General features: G+C 48.7%; 1 protein-coding gene across 1 annotated transcript in view; it reads right to left on the minus strand.

The window, feature by feature from the left end:
• CALN1 (calneuron 1) overlaps positions 1–20,880 on the minus strand; it is a 520,902-nt gene extending 500,022 nt beyond the window's left edge. The window contains exon 1 of the mRNA XM_056137646.1: positions 20,687–20,880. The gene's annotated coding sequence lies outside the window, so the exon portion shown is untranslated. The remainder of the gene's footprint in view (positions 1–20,686) is intronic.
• Positions 20,881–21,100: the final 220 nt, after the last annotated feature.

Consider the following 21,100-nt stretch of genomic DNA (forward strand, 5'->3'; position numbering starts at 1 on the left):
GCTGCTGCTGCTGCTGCTCCTGCTGCTTCTACTCCTGCTCCTGCTGCTGCTCCTGCTGCTCCTGGTCCTGCTCCTGCTGCTGCTCCTGCTCCTGCTCTTGTTCCTGCTGCTGCTGCTCCTGCTCCTGCTCCTGCTCCTGCCCCTGCTGCTCCTGCTCCTGCTGCTGCTCCTGCTCCTGCCCCTGCTGCTGCACCTGTTCCTGCCCCTGCTGCTCCTGCTCCTGCTGCTCCTGGTCCTGTTCCTGCTCCTGCTCCTGCTCCTGCTCCTGCTGCTGCTGCTGCTGCTCCTGCTGCTTCTACTCCTGCTCCTGCTGCTGCTCCTGCTGCTCCTGGTCCTGCTCCTGCTGCTGCTCCTGCTCCTGCTCTTGTTCCTGCTGCTGCTGCTCCTGTTCCTGCTCCAGCTGCTCTTCCTGTTCCTGCTGCTGCTCCTGCTCCTGCTGCTGCTCCTGTTCCTGCTCCTGCTCCTGTTCCTGCTCCTGCTCCTGCTCCTGCTCCTGCTCCTGCTGCTGCTCCTGCTCCTGCCCCTGCTGCTCCTGCTCCTGCTGCTGCTGCTGCTCCTGCTCCTGCTGCTGCTCCTGTTCCTGCTCCTGCTCCTGCTCCTGCTCCTGCTCCTGTTCCTGCTCCTGCTCCTGTTCCTGCTCCTGCTCCTGCTCCTGCTCCTGCTGCTGCTGCTGCTCCTGCTCCTGCCCCTGCTGCTCCTGCTCCTGCTGCTGCTGCTGCTCCTGCTCCTGCTCCTGCTGCTGCTCCTGTTCCTGCTCCTGCTCCTGCTCCTGCTCCTGCTCCTGCTCCTGCTCCTGCTCCTGCTGCTGCTCCTGCTCCTGCCCCTGCTGCTCCTGCTCCTGCTGCTGCTGCTGCTGCTCCTGCTGCTTCTACTCCTGCTCCTGCTGCTGCTCCTGCTGCTCCTGGTCCTGCTCCTGCTCCTGCTGCTGCTCCTGCTCCTGCTCTTGTTCCTGCTGCTGCTACTCCTGCTCCTGCTCCTGCTCCTGCTGCTGCTCCTGCTGCTCCTTCTTCTGCTCCTGCTCTTGCTGCTGCTCCTGCTGCTGCCAGCTGCAGGAACTTTCCCTGAAGGCCATGCAGGCTAGCACTGACCTCCCCCAGGGCAAAGGAGGGATATCCCTTCTCAGCCCTGGGACCATCTGATGCTAAGTCAGAGTCTATAATTTGCTTCTGCATTGCTGGGTATCCTAGCAAGGAGTGCTGAGAAATTCTACTACAGACATGCACACTCGCATAAGTACAAACACACACACACACACACACACACACACACACACACACACACACACATCCTTTCTTCTGCTTCCACATCCTTGATGTTTCCAAAGCTTTTTGTTTTTAAGAGTCCCTATTAAATTAAAACACTCCTGAGAGCAATTAAGCTTTGGCAGCTAATAACTTAATTATCAGCCAACACTTTTTTTCCCACTGCCTTGAGGGCAGGAACGGGGCAAAGGCGGATTCTCACGGGAACTCTGGTACAGGGCCTTGGTAAAGGGTGCAGCAGGAGGTCTAGATGCCCCTGTGAATGTCCTCAGAGCATTTGGTCTCTGCACCCAGGATGGGGCTCCAAAGGATGAGTGCACAGCAAACAGCGGTCCTTGAGGGACCAACCCGTCTGTCCCTGGGCCATGGGCCAGAGGCTGGCCACACCCCTCCAGCTTCTCTAGCAGGACACACTCACCCCTCCACCCCCAACCACACCTCCAGCCTCTCACCCGCTGTGAGCTGTGGAGCTCCGGAGAAACGGAGTGTGGAAATATTCCAAGCAAAAGGAACAGGCCAGGCCAACGTTTGAGGGGGTGCAATGAATGCCCGCAAGCACTGCATGGGCTCCCTGGACCAGGGGCAGAAGCTGGGTGCCAGGAGCAGCGCTCTGTGCCCTGGGCTGCCCTGTCTGCACCCGCCCTTCAGAGGCGCCCTGCTTCCCATTCTGCTGACAGCCGAGACCCCCTTAGCGCTGTCCCTGTCTGTCCTCTGTCCTCCAATTGTCCCTCCTGCAGTTTAGACATGCTAGACCCAAACAGTGGCCTCCCCAAATCCACAAAGTTATGCTTTCACCCAAAACTATCTAAGCATGGGACCGTGGGGCTTCCAGAGATAAGTCAAGTTAATTGGAGCCTAAGGCAGAACCCTAATCTGATCTCCCTCTCTCTCTCCCCTTCTTCCTTTATCTCCTTCTGCCTTTTTCCCTTTCTCTGCACCCTATTTTTCCTGTGCCTCTCTCCCCCTTTTTCTCCTCCCTCTCCCCCCTCCATCTTTCACGTAGGACATGGTGAGAAAGTAAACAAACGTGGACATTCTCCAGTCAGGAGAGTCTCATACACCCCTGACCATGAACCCCCAACTCTCCACACCACCCGGGAACTGCACCCCCAGAGCTGGAGCAGCATGTGTGGTGAACCCCATCAGTGGTACTCTGCAATGCAGCCCAGGCTGAGCTTCCCGCCTTCAGTCAGGGCATGTGCTGGATATGCACACATTGGGAGTGTCTCACTGGAAAAGGCTGCGGGGCTGGGAGTGACCTGAGCGACAGAGACCCCAAAGACAGGCAAGGGAGAGGGATAGACATAAAAGGACTGCACTCATTTGTGGAATCTAAATAAAGTAACAACAAGTCTCACAATGTTACTGGGCCCACTCAAGCAAATCAAGGAAGAACGGGAGGACAGTGACAGTGAACATAATAGGAGACTAACACCTAAGGACAGTTAAAATAAGGGTCAGGAGGACTGTCCGTGGCTTGATAGCCAATCTCATGCACTGGAGGAAAAAGTAGCTGGGATGGAGAGAGGAGCACCAAATAAATGATGGTTGGAGGGATCGCTTGGGATAGTAGATGCATGTTGAAAGTAGATTATGGACCAAACATGGTGGTTGCTTGATACTTGCATTGCAAACCATAACACCCAAAAGGACAGAGAGAGTAAGAGGGATTGTGCCTGCTACAGAGGCAGGAGGTGGGAAGGGGTGGGGTGGGGGGAGAGATACTGGGAACACTGGGGGTGAACAATGGGACAGGTGGAGGGATGGGTGAAGGGATGGGTACTTGAACATTGTTTGACTGAAAAAATCATGAAAGTCTCTAAGTCTATAAATGTATCTCATGATGATTCACTGGGCTGGAGCGATAGCATAGTGGTAGGGCTTTTTTTAATTTTTGCTTTATTGGAAAGTTTTTTCTTTATTTATTTTATTAGTGAGACACCATGAGGTACAGTTGTAAACTTACAAATTTTTGTGCTTGGGTTTCAATTATACAATGATCAAATACCCATTCCTCTACCAATGCCCATTTCCCACCACCACGGATCCCAGTATCCCTCCCACCCTCCATCCCCTCATCCCACCCTGCCTCTGTGACAGGGCATTCCCTTTTGTTCTCTCTCTCCTATTGGGTGTTGTGGTTTGCAAAAGAGGCAATGGGTGGCAATCATATTTGGTCTATTATAGTCTACTTTCAGCATGCTTCCCCCACCCTGGGAGGATCCTCCCAACACCCTTTATTTGGTGCTCCCTTCTCTATCTGAGCTCCCTTTTCCCCTAGCATGTGTGGCTGGTCTCCAAGCCATGGAGCAAACCTCCTGGTACTAATATCGGCCACTCTTAGGTGTTAGTCTCCCATTTTGTTACTTTATGTTCCCCGGATGAATGCAATCTTTCTATGTCTATCCCTTTCTTTCTGAGTCATTTCCTTAACATGATACTTTCCATGTAGTAAGTGGTAGGGCTTTTGCCTTGCTCGCAGCCAGCCCTGCTGAGCCGGGTTCAATTCCTCCACCCCTCTCGGAGAGCCGGGCAAGCTACCGAAAGTATCTCACCCTCACGGCAAAGCCTGGCAAGCTCCCCGCGATGTATTCGATATATTCGGATTCATTAAAATTGAAAAAATTTTTAAAAAGACAGGCAAAGGACAGGGCCATGGGGGAAGGAAGGGTTCATCCCCACTGACTTCTGCCATGCACCGCCTAGCACTGCCATGTGTGACGCTTAACGAGCAGCCTCTTGGCTGCAGCCTGCCAGCCAAATGTTTAACCAGCCAGCAGGGCTGATGCGGCAACACCTCAAGGCGCACAACTCCTCTGTGAACAAGGAACCACTACCACACGTCCAATCATCCACACAAACGAACCACACACAACAAACTGTGCAGAACAAATGCACATGAAACAGACCACCTAGAACAGACCCACATATAACACACCGCACAGAATGGACCCACACAGGCAGACCATATACAACAGACCCCAATGGGACGAACCCACTTAGAACAGGACACATGGAACAGACTTCACAGAAAATAGAACGGACAGAATTGCCCAGGCAGGACAGACCCACACAGAATAGGCCACACAATGCCAGCCACACACAATGGACCCACACAAATGGGCCATGCATAACAGGTCCCTGGAAAGTGGCAGCAGCTTTAAGGGAAGCTCTTCATAAGTGCCAATGGGCCCGTTTCAGCCCTCCAGCAACGTGGGAGCAAGAGCTGTTGACCAGAGGTGGAAGTCTGGGGTCTACAGGGCAAAGAATAAGCTTTCAGGTGTGGCAGGCCTGGTGGGAGGAACAACCAGGCTCTCCCTGGGACTTTCCCCACATGGTGCCTTTCCCCCCCCCGCATATGCCCCAGGGTCCAGCAACCCCACCTTGGTGACAAAAACATAATCAGGCCCATATTTGTGAAAGTGCTGCTCTCCTCCCCAGAAGTGGCTGTAGAGGCCTTCAGAGCCCCTTCACAAGTGCAAACACATCTACACACAGATGTGCACATAAATACGCACATGCCTAGATACATGTGCACACATGCACATAACACTTGTGCTCATATAAGCACATGTACATATACCTACAGGTATATGAACACACACACACACCTACAGACATACGCATGCATGCACACGTGCACTCATATCTCATCCACACTCACAGTTCTGATCTCTGACTGGGAGTCACACCTCCCTATGGATGAGCTTGGCCTAGCTGTACAGGAGAGAAACGTGGGGCTGCAAGCCCAGTACAGGAAGCCCAGGCAGTGGCCCCAGGATGCTGAGCCAAGATGTACTTCTGGCTATCAGTCACAGGGTTTTGGGCTTCCTGTAGCAACCTGAACCCTAGCCCCACATTCAGGAATGTGTCACAAGCTCAGAGAGAGGCCCAGAGGGATCCCAGAGCTATGGTCTCTAGCTGCCTCCCCAGGACGCAAGTGGTGAGGCTTTCTATGTAAGGAACTGCACAACCTCCCCTGGAAGGCGGGAGGATCTGGGTTACCTGGATGAGGACTTGGTCACCAGCACAGTCTCCTCCTCCACTTTCATTTCAATCCCAATGAAAAAGATGAAACTCCGCCAGCCAGAGCAAGGGGCATGTGGGCACGGAGCACCCGGGGAGGAGCTATAGATTCGGACCTAACCTAAGAGTGACACAGAAATCAAGGCTAGACCTGGGGGCTCCACAGCCCCCAGCCTTCAGGCCTGGCTCCCACCGTGTCCCCCTTGCCCAGTGCTGCCTCCCGCTGCCCTCCGTTGGCGCTTACACGGGTCTCCCGGCAGGCATTGTGCGTGGGAAGTTATTCATTCAACTCTAATAGGATTGTGCTCAATCCAGTAGGCTGAGGCGCGTTTGCCCAGATGTGTAATTAGTTTCTGAATAACTCCGGGTGCTGCTGTTGGCAGAGACTTGGAAAAGCTCCTCGTGCTCATCAGTCAGGGTGGTGGGGGCCTGTCACTGGCTCTGACTGCCCTGGGGTATAACGACTTTAGACGTCAGCAGGATAACCTTGTGCTCTGGGCCCCAGCCAGAGACCCTGGGTCTCTGAGTAGCGCCTGGGCGCCCTCTCTGCCTAGTAATTCTCCCTCGGTCCCAGCTGTATCAATCTCATGGTTCTCGTGGATCAAGCTCCTCTCGCCCCAAACTGTAGCTGCGCTTCATGACTGGGAAGGAACTTAGAAGAGAATCCTTCCCCTCCCCCCCCATGGAGATTTGCAGGGCAATTTCTGGTCATCTCAAACTCAGGGTGCATGCCTGGTCTTCTTGGGGAACACTCAGAGACTGGACATGAGGCATCTATTCGCTATGACTGCAGAGACAGACCCTGCTCTCTCCTCAGCTGAGCTCAGAGTCATTCTGGGGTCTTGGGATCCTATTTTCCCAGCATCCCTGGGGTGGGTATGCAGACCAGGACCCTGACCCTGATTTAAGCCTTGCCCTGATCCAAGTGTTTATGATGGTATCACAAGAGAGAAGCTAAGATGGAGGCAGGCACTGCCCTTCAGGATGCCAACTTGATCCCGCTTCTCCACACCTCACCTCCTGCACCCCAAAAACCCCTCGCTGAAGCAAAGCTGGTGTGCCTAAGAGGCACAAGCTGCCACCAGTGTTTCACATTCCTGATTGAGACCCCCCCCCATTCTACAAGATTTGAAGAAGAGACATCTGGGGCGGCAGAGATAGCTCAGCAGTGGACCTCCTGCCTTATAAGTGTGCAGCTGGATGGGGTTGCCAGTTTGGTTCCTGGCATTGCCCCCGCAGATCCACACTCAATCCCAGCTGTTCTGCTTCTTGGAATGCCCAGCACCAACGCCAAGTGTGTGTAATCCCAGGTCACTGCAGAAACAGCCAGTACCACAAAGGGGAAGTGAAGAGGAAAGGACAGTTAAAATATTTGAAGGTTTAACATTTCTAGAATTGAAGGCCAAAAAAAAAATCCCATTTTTAAATTGTAAAGATGAATTTGGGATCGGCACCCTTGAACAGCATGGAACAGACTCACTTCCAAACCGCAGATCCCACAGAAGTATGAGTGGGTGGAAAGCAACACTGCTCCATCCCATCCTTCCTACTTTCTATGTCTGTAGCTTCAAGCCTCTCCTGGGAAAAATGCACAGCTGACACTGGGCCCATTCCGAAAAGTCCTTCCTGGAAATGGAGTACTGCATTGTAATTTAATTGATCCTCAGGCTCTGGGCCTTGCTGGCAGGACCCCCCACTTCCACTAGGGCATCCAATGTGCAGGGGCTTAGAGAGAGGGAGCTCTCTGACCTGTCTGTCAAAACTGTATAGTCACCAAGAGATTCCCTGCCCATTTTCTATCAAGAACTGTGGCCCTCTAGGGCTGGAGTGATAGCACAGTGGGATTCAATTCACAGCATCCCATAGGGTTCCCCGAGCACCACCAGGGGTAATTTCTGAGTGCAAGAGCCAGGAGTAACCCCTGTGCATCGCTGGGTGTGACCCAAAAAGGAAAAAAAAAAAACAAAAAAGAACTGGCCCTCCAACCATGGGTGCCCATGATGGTGCTCCTCTGGATATATCCTCATCCTGGAAGGCCTCATTCAGGGAAAGTGATGTGCACGTGCATTGCTGCCACAGCACAGCTGGCTCAGGAGCTTCCTGTTGTCAGGCCCATCGACCACTGTGCACACCACTATCTCCATGAATATCTTGTCTCCTCCTCACTGTAATGGGGTTCCTGCTGACAATTGAGGAAACAGTCGAAAGACTGCCGGATGTGACCTGGGATGGACACCCCCAAAGCAGCAGAACCATATTTAGTCCAAGTCTGTCTGCATACAGGTACTGCCAGATGCAGTTTCTGGGCTTTGGGAAGAAGGTTCGATAACGACGACGGTCCTTCTTCCAGACACCCTCTGAGGCAGCCTGATCGATAGCTGCTGGACCATGATGACACCTGGTTCAGGCTGGGAAACCAGACACCATGAGGAATTCCCTGCTGTTGTGTTCCGGAAACTATATGAGGTTCATACTGGAGTCCATCTCCCCTGAAATAGTTAATGAAAGCATCTCAGCTGCTAAAGAAATGAAAGGGCTGCAACCTCAAAATTCAAGGTGCTCTAACATCCCATCACAGGTCCACTGAGGCAGACAGGACAGGATGACTTATTACTGTTCTCCTATGATCCCTGGACGGAATTTATCGTACTAGGAATAGCCTCTTAATGACATTTCTGCCAACTTCATATAGGTCCTGGTTCTATGGAGAACGAGCTACAAGGTCAGCACTGACCCAGTGCTGGCTACTCATTTGCACTCTGCACAGCTGTTCAATCCCTGAGAGTGCTGTTGATGCCCCAGTCTAGCCCCTCCCACTCTGACCCCACCTAGACAGCCAATATCTGTCATTCTCTGCAGAACCAGAGGCATCTTTTGAATAAACAAATCATGCCTTGATTTCTCATCATATATAGAATGGAAAAGCTGACAATTTACCTTGGTCTGCCAGGCCCTATGTACTCCAATGCCTAATCCCTGCCTCCAACACACCAAACCCTCTGAGTATTCATGTTCAGATCCACTAAAGTCAGATTCGCCATTGTTCAGATCTTGGCTTCATGCATCCTTCTAAGAGAGTTGCTCCCATTCTCTCAGTTGGAGCAACCCCGTACCCAGCCACACATCATCAATGGTCCAAACACCCTGAGATCTACGTTTCCTATCATAGCAGTTTCCATCTATTTGAAATGGTCTCATTTCGCTATGTCTATTTGTTTGCGAAGATTGGGAATTATATCTAATATTCACGGAGTGACTCATATGTAAGCAACTCTCCTACTAATGACCATCATAAATTCTGGGAAATGTGAAAAAGATAATGCACAGAGGAACTAGAGAGTGTTCAGCAATAGGAAGATGTTGCAGAAGAGGTGATATTTGTAAGAGGGAAAAGCACTGGGTGATTTCCCATTTTTATGGTTACATCCTAGAGCACCCCCTCACTCCACTCAGAATCCTGCAAAGCCAGAAACTGAGAAATAAGGAGACAGAGTTTGGGGAAACACCAGCTCCTAGAAAGTCAGAAGGATGTAGAAGAAAGGAGAGCATAGCAAGAAGGGAGACCCAATTTCTGTGAATTACTCAGGTAAGGCACAAAACTGCCCACACTCCAGGACACACCAAAGCAGCCTAGGTAAGCTTCAACAATCAAGGAACATGTTAGCTCCTATTCAGACAAATGAATTTCCTGCTAGAAAAACCAACAAACAAAGTAGTACTTTCAGATGAACAAAACAGAATATTCTAGATGTACACACAGGAAGACAGGATCTATACTCAAAAAAAAAAAGACAATTTGACAAACACTAACCTCATGTGATTCAAATATAAGCAATTGGAACAAATTCATAAAGGAAAATGTTTGCTACATTCTAGTTGTCTGTCTTTCAACACTAGAACATGAGCAGTGTCAGAGTGTGTGGTAATCAACACTGTTTCTTGCTCTCTTCCAAGAACCTAGAACAATAAATGGTGCAATAGATTCTTCCCAAAATAGGACCATGGTATAAAACAGAATTTTATTTCTTCTTCCTTTTTTTTCTATCAATATTTCTTGAAGATCCTCACAAACTGACATAGAACACATTGATCAAAATCATTGCTCTCTTTTGAATAGTGGGTATAGTTTTATGGTCAGGAATTAGCAGTGACTGTTACAGACGAGAGGCTTTGGTCTCTAATTATTGCTAAAAAGAAAGCATGTGGATCAACTATTCTGAAACCCAGAATCATCATGTTTTCAAAAAACACTCTTCATCATTTAAGTGCCTTAGAGTTAAAAAGAAAAGTACAAATTCTGAGAAGTGTTATTGCTGGATCATATGGAAACTCAATTTCTAGTTTTTTTAGGAATGCCCATATTGTATTCCAAAAAGGCTGGACCAGTCAGCACTCCCACCAACAGTGAAAGAGAGTCCTTTTCTCCCTCCATCCACGCCAGCAGAGATTGCTCTTATTCTTTTTGATGTGTGCCACTCTCTGTGGTGTAGAGTGATATCTCATTATTGTTTTGATTTGCATCTTCCTGATGATTAGCAATGTAGAGCACTTTTTTCATGTGCCTTTTTGTTTATTTGTATTTCTTCTTTGAGGAAGTTTCTGTTCATTTCTTTCCCCCATTTTTTGATAGGGTTGAAGGTGTTTTTCTTATAAAGTTCTACCAGTGCCATATATATCTTGGATATTAATGCCTTATCTGATATATACCCCCAAAGTGCAAAAACACACAGCAGAAATAATATCTGCACTTGTGTGTTCATTGCAGTACTGTTTACAATTACCAGAATCTGGAAACAATTCAAGTACCCTAGAACAGATAACAGGTTAAAGAAACTATGGTATATCTACACAATGGAATACTATCTAGCCATTAAAAATAAAGTCATAAAAAATGAAATAAAGTCATGAAGTTCATTTATAAAGGAATGGACATGGAGAGTATCATGTATCATGCTGAGTGAAATGAGTCAGAAGGAGGAGAGATATAGAATGACTGCACTCATTTGTTGGATATAAAAAATATACATAGTATAAGACCAAGAACCAAGGACAGTAGAAACAATGGCCAGGATAAATGGTCCATAGTTAGAAGCCTGCCTCAAGGACTGGAGATGAGAGCAGTTGGAATAGAGATGGTACCATTATGACAATGATAGTTGGAAGGGATCGCTCTGGATGGGAGATGTGTGCTAAAAGTCAGTAAAGGACCAAACATGATGGCCTCGCAGTACTTGTATAGCAAACCAAAATGCCCAAAAGTAGAGGTGGGGAGAGGAGAGAGAGAAAGAGAGAGAATAAAAGTTCCTGCCAGAGAAAAAGGTGGAGGTGAATGTTGGCGAGAGGGATGCTAGAAATATTGGTGGTAGGAAAAGTACACTGGTGGAGGTATGGGTGTTGGAACACTGTATGACTGAATCATGATCACAAAAGCTTTGTATCTGTATCTCACAGTGATTCAATTTTAAAAAATTAATTTTAGGGGCTGGAGCAATAGCACAGTGGGTAGGGCGTTTGCCTTGCACGCGGCCTACCCGGGTTCGATTCCCAGCATCCCATATGGTCCCCTGAGCACCGCCAGGAGTAATTCCTGAGTGCAGAGCCAGGAGTAACCCCTGTGCATCGCTGGGTGTGACCCCCAAAAAAAGCAAAAAAAAATTAATTTTAAAAATGTACATAAAGTTAGCTCCTTCTAGGACCTTGACAATTAATTTGTAGTACATGTATATTTTAGGAAATGAATGAGCAGTTTTATCATTGAGGTAGATGCTCCAAGTTTTTCTAGATTGAAAGGTTTTGTTCATTGATCAGTTTAGGACGTTATTAGACCCTTTGTCTAGATTCACTAGGAGATCCCAATGTCTCCCTGAAGAGTTTTCTAGTCCAGCTCTCAGGTAGGCTGATGCTCAAAATGTATACTAAGCAGTCATCGGCCAATCAAATGAAAGTTAGTGGAGTCCCAGCCATTCAGAAAAGATTCCAGCTGTAAGGGGCGGGTCAGGCATAGGAGCATCCTGAAATAACTGTGGTGTTTGGAAGGTGCCCTGGCCACCTCTTGGGTTTTCGTGAGAGGCTTTTAGTGCCACCTCCAGTTCCACCAACTGTTAAAGCATATGGGATCCAAGAGCACAGGACAACTGCCCTCCAAGTTCTTGTCAAAGAGAATTACATCAAGTTCATTTCCCAAACCTCACCTTGTTGAGAGAACTATAACCCATGGGGTTAAATCAATTCATTTTCCTATTCTTATTTGTCAGCTGTGATTAGTATTGGGGATTCCCTTTTTAAAAAATAATCTTATGAGAAACCTCAATATGAAACCATAAAGACTGGTGATGCACAAGGCCTTCGTGTGCCCCATCCTTTACCAATCCCCCCGATAATGATTTGCCATAACCTAAACACTGAAGCAACCTGTGATGCTGCTCTGTGGAATCATTCCGGAAGCACAGCTTGAAGGCAAGAAGGATTATCTCATCTTTGATTGAGTCAGACCTTCGGAGAGTGTTTGGGGGAGCTCTGTCCCCTGATCCATCCCCCCTACCTTGGGAAACAAGATTACAAAGCAGCCTATCAAATTCTCTGCCATATGGACGGTAGGCTATCTAGGACTCTGCATACTGCAGTGAGCAAGCCCTCTCTGAGGACCACAGGCACTTCTCTCTTCCTCCAGAAACAGAACAGCATTGCTTCCTGAGCAGCTAGTATCCTGTGGATGCTGGGTCTGTAAGAAAGGACAGTCTCCCTCTCTGTGTGACCAGCAGGAAAGCTTAGCTTGTATGAGGGTCACCTCAAGCAAAGGCATGATAATGTCCGGAATTGTGTGTCCAAATCTCCCTCCTGGCTCCATCCTTGATTTGCCTCTCTTGTTTTCCCTTTGTCTTTACTTTATTTTATTTGTCTTATTTATCTTGAATTTAATTGTGTCTTACAGCTGAATATGCATCTTTCTGGAACAAGACGAAACATATAAAAGTGGATCGGAAACGCGGGGGTTCTGCAGTGCGCTGTGGCTCTCTTAAGTTGGCCGCTTTATGATCTACTTCAGCTGCTACCAGCTCTCACATCGGCAATTCGACTGTCTTTAAAACTAGAAAATTGCTCTGCCTGGCCAAGGAAATGATGCTGATGAACTAACTCGATCTCTCTTATTTCTACATATCCACGTGATCTTGTTATCATCTCTACACTGGGTCAACCTTGCCGGGGTGAAGTGGGGGCAGGTTGGAAAAGGAATAAATCGACTACTCTGAATAAAAACATATTTTACTCTGCAGACACCCTCTGCACCCACCACCCCTGTATTAGCCTTAGGCTATGAAGGAGCAGAGAGGAGGAGGGTGGGGAGGGGGAAGTTGTTGGACAGTCTTATCAGAGCTTAAACATCTCTACTAGCATGACTTCATTTTCCTCTAAACAAGTGACTGAGGGGCCAGAGCGATAGTACAGTGTGTAGGGCATTTTCCTTGCACGCAGCTGACCCTGGTTCAATTCCCGGCATCCCATATGGTCTCCCAAACACCGCCATGAGTAATTACTGAGTGCAGAGCCAGGAGTAACCCTTGAGCATTGCTGGGTGTGACCCAAAAAGAAAAAAAAGTGACTGAAAGAATGCAATCAGGACCATCCAACTCACCCTCCTTGCACATCCCCCACCTTTGCATTTGTTTCAAAGATGTGGCTTAATCTATGTCCCCCCAAAAAGCCGCAAATGTGCTCCCAGCTCTTTGTGTGATGGTCCTCTGAGCTTCAAGCAGAGTGCCATCTGACCTCTGACATCTGGGCTCTCAACCCTCCCAGCTGGGTACAACTGTGGTCAAGTTCCTCACCCTTGTGTGGGTCCTGTGGGTCCTGAGAGACTCTGAGGGAACATTGACAGACCCCAGGTAACTCCAGGGCACTGAGGCATAGTTGTCCACTGTCAGCCTGGGCCCGTGGAACCTTCTGCTCTTCCTGTTTTCTTCCTCACAGGGAGTTCTCCAGCCGAGGTGATTGCACTCCAGCTGGTCTCAGGGGTCTTCGGGACCCAGGTGGTAAACTAAAAAGGCTTTCACATGGGCTCAAAGGCACCTCTTCAGGAGCTAAAGTGGAGTCCAGTAGCCCGATGCCCTCAGCGGACAGCCAGACCCATTGGTACCCTTGACTCTTGTGGGGTCAGTCGCCTCCTGTCCCTGGGTGCTGACTTGGGCCCTGGAGAGGCAGCAGCCACGGGAGAGAGCAGCGTGCTCACTGGGAAGCTTGAATTTGCTGCCCCGTTGGGACTCTCAGGAGAATTCCAGGAGCCAAGTCTCAGCCTCCCCTCTGACAGAATCACTTTTCATCTTCTTTGGCTTTGGGCACAGACAAATGCACACGGGCAAAAATCAGTTAATAACTATGCACACTTCATAATAAATTTTAACAATTTAAGAGTCTGGTACAGCTTTATGAGAGTTTTTATTTCACCACACTAATTCAGTGCGTAATAACCTGCCAGAGACACAGAATTCACTTGACATATGCTCCGGGTACCGAGATAGATAATGGAATGAGCGGCGGAGAGACCTTGGGTCACACCGGCTGCGCGCCCCCTTCCCAGGAGGGAGGGCAGCAGGCCAGGCCCAGCTCCCCGAGCAGCAGGGGTCTGAGGCTTAGACCCTTGTGGTCAGTGCTCAGGATCAGCGCGGCGGCCGGCCGGCCCTGCTGCATTCCTCCTGTCTTTTACGGCTCCAGGGAGAGGTGCCCTGGCAGCTGGCCACCACATCTCCAGGCCTACCTGAGACCCAGTGGAATGCTCACGGGTCCCAGCTTTCCTCCCTCCTCCCCTGCCTGCTGCCTCTTTCCCTGCCTCCTTTGTCCAGCACCCCTGCACTGAGTTCTCAAAACTCAAGCCCCTGCCTAGCCTCTGCAGATAACCAGCCGTCATCTAAAAGTGCTGCAGAAGCTCTTTTTGGCCCCCTCTCCCTGCTATTGAGGGGGTGGGAAGGGATCTATATCTCAATCCCTCCTGGCAGTTCTGAAACTTGAGCCCGTCTCCAGTTTGAGGGATTAAAAGGGAGAGTTCTGGAAAGGTCTGTGAAGGAGATGGCCAGCTCTCCAGAGATCTGGGGTTTAACTCTGCCCATCTCTTTGCAAAATCAAGACTGGACACTGGCTAAGGTCCTGGACCAGTAGCTGAAATAAATCCCAGCAGACACCCCACTCCCCCAGGGCCCTCTTCCACAGGAGCCTGAAGGGAGTTTATGTTAGGGCTCACGCAGAGTGGTTGTAGTTCCCAGCTCAGCTTCAGAACAATAAACAATGACAAGAGCGACAGGAAGTCAAGGAGAGAGAAAAACCAAATGTGACAGGGTGGGAGCGATGTGTGCACAGAGGGCATTGGGGTAACACTGTAGGTGTGGTGTGTGTGTGTGTCTGTATGTGGGGGCGGTGTCTGTGAGCAGGGGATGTTAAGGGGTTTATGTGAGTGGGTGTGTGGAGTGCACAGAATAATTCATCTAGGTCGGCTTCTGTGGTTTTCTTTTCTCGGTTTTATCTTTCTCCTCTGTCTCCAGACTACCTATTTCTCCAAGAACATGATTCAGTCTGTCCCGTTCTGTAGAGAAATAAACAAAACTCTTCTTAGGCTTTGCAATTTCCTCTGCCTGCCACCCTTTCTCTCCTCCTGAGAGCAGACTTCTAGAAATAGCAGTCTCCACTCACAGGCATCAGCTCAAAGCTCTGATTTCTCCCTGGACCCCCCTCAATCTGGCTCCTGCACCCCTTGCTGGAAGGAAGAAACAGCTAGCACCTCCTGCTTCCCAAATCCCAACCTCCCTTCAACACCCCTGACTGACTCTCAACTCCCAGATGATGCTTCTGACTGCTCCTGTCGGAGTATTTCTTTGTCCTTTTCAAAATCCTTGGCTATATATTTATGTTATGTTACACACACACATACACACACACATATATAAATATATATATATTTATATATACTGTCCAACAAGCATTACAGAAATAGATTATAATCTACCCAATTTCTTTCAGTGGCCCCTATTTCATAAGAAAAGATTCTTCTAGAATTAAATGCAAAAAAAAATTTTTTTTGAGAAGAAGCATATGATTTCATGCACAATGAAACTCACGAAACAGTTTCCAAAAGTCTGAAACTGGAAACAATTATGCCCATCCCTGTGGACTGGACACAATCCCTGGAGATGTGGGTAGGAATTAAGTTCCATGTCATCTGGGTGCTGTTATAAAATTTTCATTTTGTTTATATATTGACATAGGTTAGCAAGATTCAAAACTGTTTTGCTTATGTTATATTTCAGTAAATTATTTAAGGAATTCCCACTTCCCTTTTTTTTTTGAGCAGGAAGTTCTGATCAGATTGGTAGCTCAATCATGTTCTTATGTAACCCTTTGACTATTTCTACTTTCTGATTTTTCTGATCTACTCTTCTATTCTAAATTGCATTTTCATTTGTACAGAATTCTTGTCTTTAGTTTCTGATAATACATTTTCTATTTCACTATACGTAATGGAATGTCCAAGATGCTGTATAAATGGAAATATACAGGTACTAATGACGGGATCTACTCTTCAAACCTGGCATATAGTGATAGTGCAATAAACGGCGAAAGAAGGAAATAATTACAAGTAAGGGAAAGAGCAAACTAGGAAAGAGAACTAAGGAGTCAGGAAAGGGAGTTTAAGATGCAATAAACCTCCTCAGAGGAGGCAGAAAGAAGTCGGGAGAAAAAGGTTGAAAATGGGGAGCATGTTTCATGAACTTTGCTCCTCCAAGAGCAGAGAGACAGAGTATAGGAATGAGGTGATCTGTATTGAAGGGGAAAGACATCTCTTCTCCAATTTCCTTGACTGGTTTCTCCATCTCTCTTTAACAGGCCAATAGCTGTAATGCCTCAGAATTCAGCCCCTAGTCCTCTCCCTCTGTAATCCATGTCCTGATGATCTCATCAGCTAGTGCTTTAAATACCATCTGTACTCTGATACAGGCTCCCGAGGCTGTATCCAGCCCAGACTCTTCTGTGAACTACAGCCTACTCATCGGCTCTGCTGGGTGCTCCACAGACATCTCTAAGTGAACAGGAGACACACCGAGCTCCTGATCTTCTCCCAAACCTGTTCCACCCACAGTCATCCCATCGGAGGCCAACCAAACTTGAGTCATTCTTGACTCATCTCTTTCTTTCCTAAGACTACCCAATCCATCAGCAACTGCCTCTGTCCCCGCCAAAGCAAACAAGTCCAGAATCCTTGCCATTTCCATGCCCCACTGTCCCCCTAGCCCAGTCATCATCCTGTGCTACCCAGATGTCACAGCCGCCTCCTTGCTGGCCATTCTTGTCCGCCCTGCCCACCCACCTCTGCTCAAAGGAGTCATTAGATAATTTTTCAGTCTCTCTTCTGCCCTGAACTCCGCACTCACTTCTTTCTCACTCAACTCTTACAGTGTCTACAAGAGTCTATTCGACCCCACTTCTATCTTCATCCTGCTCAGGATACTACCACCACAACCCATCACTGAGTCTGCATGTCATACCTCTGCTCCATTTGATTTCTCTCCAGAACAAGCTACTTATGCCTTGCACTTAACAATGCTCCTTTCCCTGCTGGATGAAAGTTCTACGAATGGGTTTCAGTCTGCTCTGTTAACTGATGTATCAGAACCGAGACGACAGGTTGCTGTACAATTAATGCCCAGTCCTAGTTGTGGAATTTGATTTTCCTAAGTGTTTATTTATTTTTTATCTCCTTCTTACTTTGGACAAACTGGCAGGCTACCGAATGTAACCTGCCCACATGGCAGAGTCTGGCAAACTCCCCGTGGCGTACCCAATATGCCAAATACCAGTAACAATGATGGGTCTCATTCTCCTAACCCTGAAAGAGCCTTGAATATGGCACCTTTTAAAATCTCAGGGCTAGGACGAAGGAAACGTTACTGGGGCCTGCTCGAGGTAATCGATGAACAATAGGATGATTGTGATCGTGATGTGATTCTATTAAAAATCTCTCAGTGACTCTTCCAAATCAAGTCCTCTCTTTTGTGACCACCAATGCTCTTGGGGACCTACCCATTTCTCTGTCCTTCAATTACACCATGTCACCCTTTATACCACCACCAGATAGATTTACCCACTCACTCCAAAGTGGCTTTCTGCCTCTGATTTCTGTGGGTGCCACCTCCTCTTCCAAATCACTTCTTTGGGGACCCATTTGGGATTACTCAGTGAGCAAACAAGGTTAAGTAAGTATTCCTCTGAGGCCCTTAGTGCAGACCTGTCCACCAAGCACCTGTGATGCCCTGGACTTTCCCCTCAGCCTGGACCCATTCATTGGGTCACTGTATTAATTACTTAGATCTTGGCATGAGAGCAGAAGCATTCACTCCTGTGTGGGTGCCTCCAGTTCCTCATCCCCATGAATTTTAGATGGGAATGGGTGGGAATGGTAGCATTAGTTCTCATCAGAATCATTTCTTTGATAAATATTCACTAAATCAATGACATTCCCCCATAGCTGACGGTGTCTACCTATCAACTTAGTGATATTGATAACACCGAACTGATGGCCTACACAGAGTAGGCATATGGAGCATAACACTTTCTACCATGTTCATTTCCCTCCTTGGTGGGCATAAAGAAAGGGATTAGCAGTGATAAGAAAGCCAATTTCTCTACACTTGGAAGGGGTCCACGATGCCTCCCATGACCTCAGGCAATTGGCACAGGTCCTAATGCTGGGGGCTCTCATTACACTTCATATTTCTCCACAAAAGGGTATTTTTATCCATATGTGTTCTATTCATGGGACTATGTTATATTTATCTGTCTGGCTCAGCTGCATCTCTTAAATAAACTGAGTGATACTGTCTTACCTAGTCATGAAAAATCATCTACTTTGAGGTTTAAAAGTGGCTCACAGACCATCATGCATTCACTCAACAAATTTTTGAGTTTTTAGTGCATGGACAGCACACAGGGGTGATTAGCAGAGAAGTTCATGGAGGCATCTAAACGGCCAACTTCCTTACTTGCCCTCAGGGTCAAGCCTTCATTAACAGAAGCCCCTGACATCACCAGAAAGCTGGGAGCAAGGGTTCTACTGTACGTGCTGTGTATACATACTTAAACGAAACTGTCCTGCTCAGTCCTGATGACTCTACCCTCTCAGGGGAAGAAACTGAAGTGCACAAGTGTTAACTCCCTAACCACAATAACATGCTGATGGGGGGGTGGGCTGATTCCAGGGAAGAGCTGTCCTCTCCATCCTACTCCGAAGGCCGTGGTCTCTCCTGCGGGGCACAGGGGGGGTCTACCAAGGTCAATATGAGAAACACAGGACCAAAAAACTCTAAAAAATTCTCAGCTCTAAACAACGTCCTTTGGCATCCAATGACAGCTAGAACACAGCAACCATGCAGTAAGCCGAATAACACATAAATCTACACATCTTATACACATAACACACATGTCCATGCGTATATACGTGCAAATTGCTATGCTGGAAAGAAAACTTGACAGAACAGCCTACGTACCAACGTATTGTTAAAGGCACCAGCCATCCAGAGACACATGCAGTGAGCGACATCCCACTCTGGGAGCAATTGGTAAAACTCAGATTCTGAGGGTTTCCCTAGAATGTGGTGGAGCGGGTGTGAGTCTTAACCGGCAGACCCACTAGAGGACCTGAGGAGGTGACCCCTCCCCAACACCAGGACACAACTAGAGTAGAGGAAGAAGAGGAAGAGGAGCGCAGAGAGAGGGTTTCCGGGAATCCCAGTCCACAAGTCAGCAGCCCGCGTACCACTGCAGACTCCCAAAGCCCCCACTCCAGGCCAAAAACTGATGCTCCATGAAGCTGCTGATGCCAAGGAAGCCCCCTCTCCATGCAGCCCCCTCCACCTCCCCTCCTGCCGGTGCCTTTTGCCTTACAGGACCCCCTCCTTGGGTTTCCTGTATAGATCTTCAGATTATTCCGCAAATCACCTTTGGGCAGAGCAGCTAGAAATTCTGTCCAGTGCTTCATCCGTGGGTTTCACTCGCTCTCTCCTGCCCAGAGCGTGGCTGCCACATTGCTGGCCGGGAATTTATTACAGGGGGAACCCAAGTCCCTCTGCACCCACACTGCCTGCAAGGCTGCCACTGAATTCCTCACCCTCACCGGAAGTTCCCCTACAGGGCTGGAGAAAAGGTTGAATTGCTCATGCAGACGATTAGGGTCCCCAGGCAGAAACTTGGGGAACTCACTGCTGGGAGCTAAGTTTTGGCTTAAATTCTCCGGGGATCTGAGAGGTGATAGTCACCATCCAGGGCATTAAAAAAAATTTTTAAAAAACCTGGCAAAAAGTAAAAGTATTCCCCACTAAGCTACTCTCCAGAGGGGAATTGTGGGAGGTGTAAGCCCATAACAGGCCCCCTGCCCAGCACAAAGACCTGGGCACAGGGGACTGTTACTTAGGATGAAAAAAATGGCTCCCTCTGCCAGGGCCTGGTTTCAGGGACAGCTGTGAAGTCGTGTCAAGCTGATTGAAAGGAAACCTTTCCTTCGGGTAGAACTTGAGACAAGCCTTTTCCCCAGAAGGAAGCTGTGGGGGCGAAAACAAATCAATGAAGGATTTGCAGAATGATGTTCTCTGGGCCCGAGTACCATTTACAAAATGCAATGTAGAAGAAGATAAATCTCCTCCCTCTCTCTCTGCCAGACTCGAGCAGATTCCTGAATCAAAACAACTCTCTTTGCAACAGCATCTTCGACTCGGCTAGAAGTGAGTTTCCTCAAAAGGCACAGGGAAAGGGTCAGGAATTCCTGAAATCCTATAGCAAGCATTCCCACCTACAGCAGGAAAGTAAAAGGGGAGGGGAGGCCGGGGACAGGAGCCAGCACTGTGCACTGTGTTCCTGCCGGGACAATCCACGGAGAGAAAGTTGGCTGGAATGAGTTTTCTGATAACAGAACACGGGGCTCCACCAACGGCACTGCCGTCTCCACCCCGCAGAGTGGCAGGTGACTGACTGAAGAAGTCAAGTCAGGGTTATGCCCTCTTCGTTACCAGCCGAGGCGAGGGACCCAGCCAGGCGAAAAGGGGTTAGTCTAGTCGGAGCTCAGGCTGAAAAAAACCTGCTCCCTGGCTCCCCCGAGCTACTTTGGCAGCCAGGTGAAGTCAGGGTCAAAGCAGATCTACTGGGAGACACCTCCAGAAGTCCCCCAGCCCCGGGATATGCGGACCCCTCCCGCCCCCTCAAACCCACAATAACTTCTTTTGTCTCAACTAAAAACAAGCTGGGAAATTAAAAGAGGAGGCAGAGGGGAAGAGGAAGAGAAAGGGGGGCCAGGCAGCGTCCATGCAGTCAATGATATCATTGATTTAGAGCCACACCAGCCCCAGTGCCATCAACAAGGATCATACCTCCTGCTGAGCTCGGGGGGAATTCTCCAAGATCCATGGCTGGGAGTTAGGAGAATCTCTAAGCCATCAGGAAGGAGCAGAGCACTGCAGCTCCTCAGAATGATGGACCAGGGCGAGCTTTAATTAACAGGGTCTGATGCCTCTTCTTTTTTGGTAACTGAGCAGATTTAAAGGGCTAGAGTCCCAATTTGGAGGGTGCCGGTGCTCCGGCTGCTGCTGCTGCTGCTGCTGCTGTTGCTGCTGTGCCTGCCGCTCTGGCCGCTGCTCCTGCTGCTGCTGCTGCTGGAACAGCTTCCTGCAGACCTTGCTCTTCAGCAAAGAAGCAAAGCTCTGAGCGCGGCAAAGTGTAGCCGGGGATGCCAGGGGCTCAGGGCTACACGGTCTGAATCAGAACATCAGGGCTGTGGGTCTACG

This window comes from Sorex fumeus, unplaced genomic scaffold (assembly GCF_029834395.1).
Source record: "Sorex fumeus unplaced genomic scaffold, SorFum_2.1 ptg000126l, whole genome shotgun sequence".
Lineage (NCBI taxonomy): Eukaryota > Metazoa > Chordata > Mammalia > Eulipotyphla > Soricidae > Sorex > Sorex fumeus.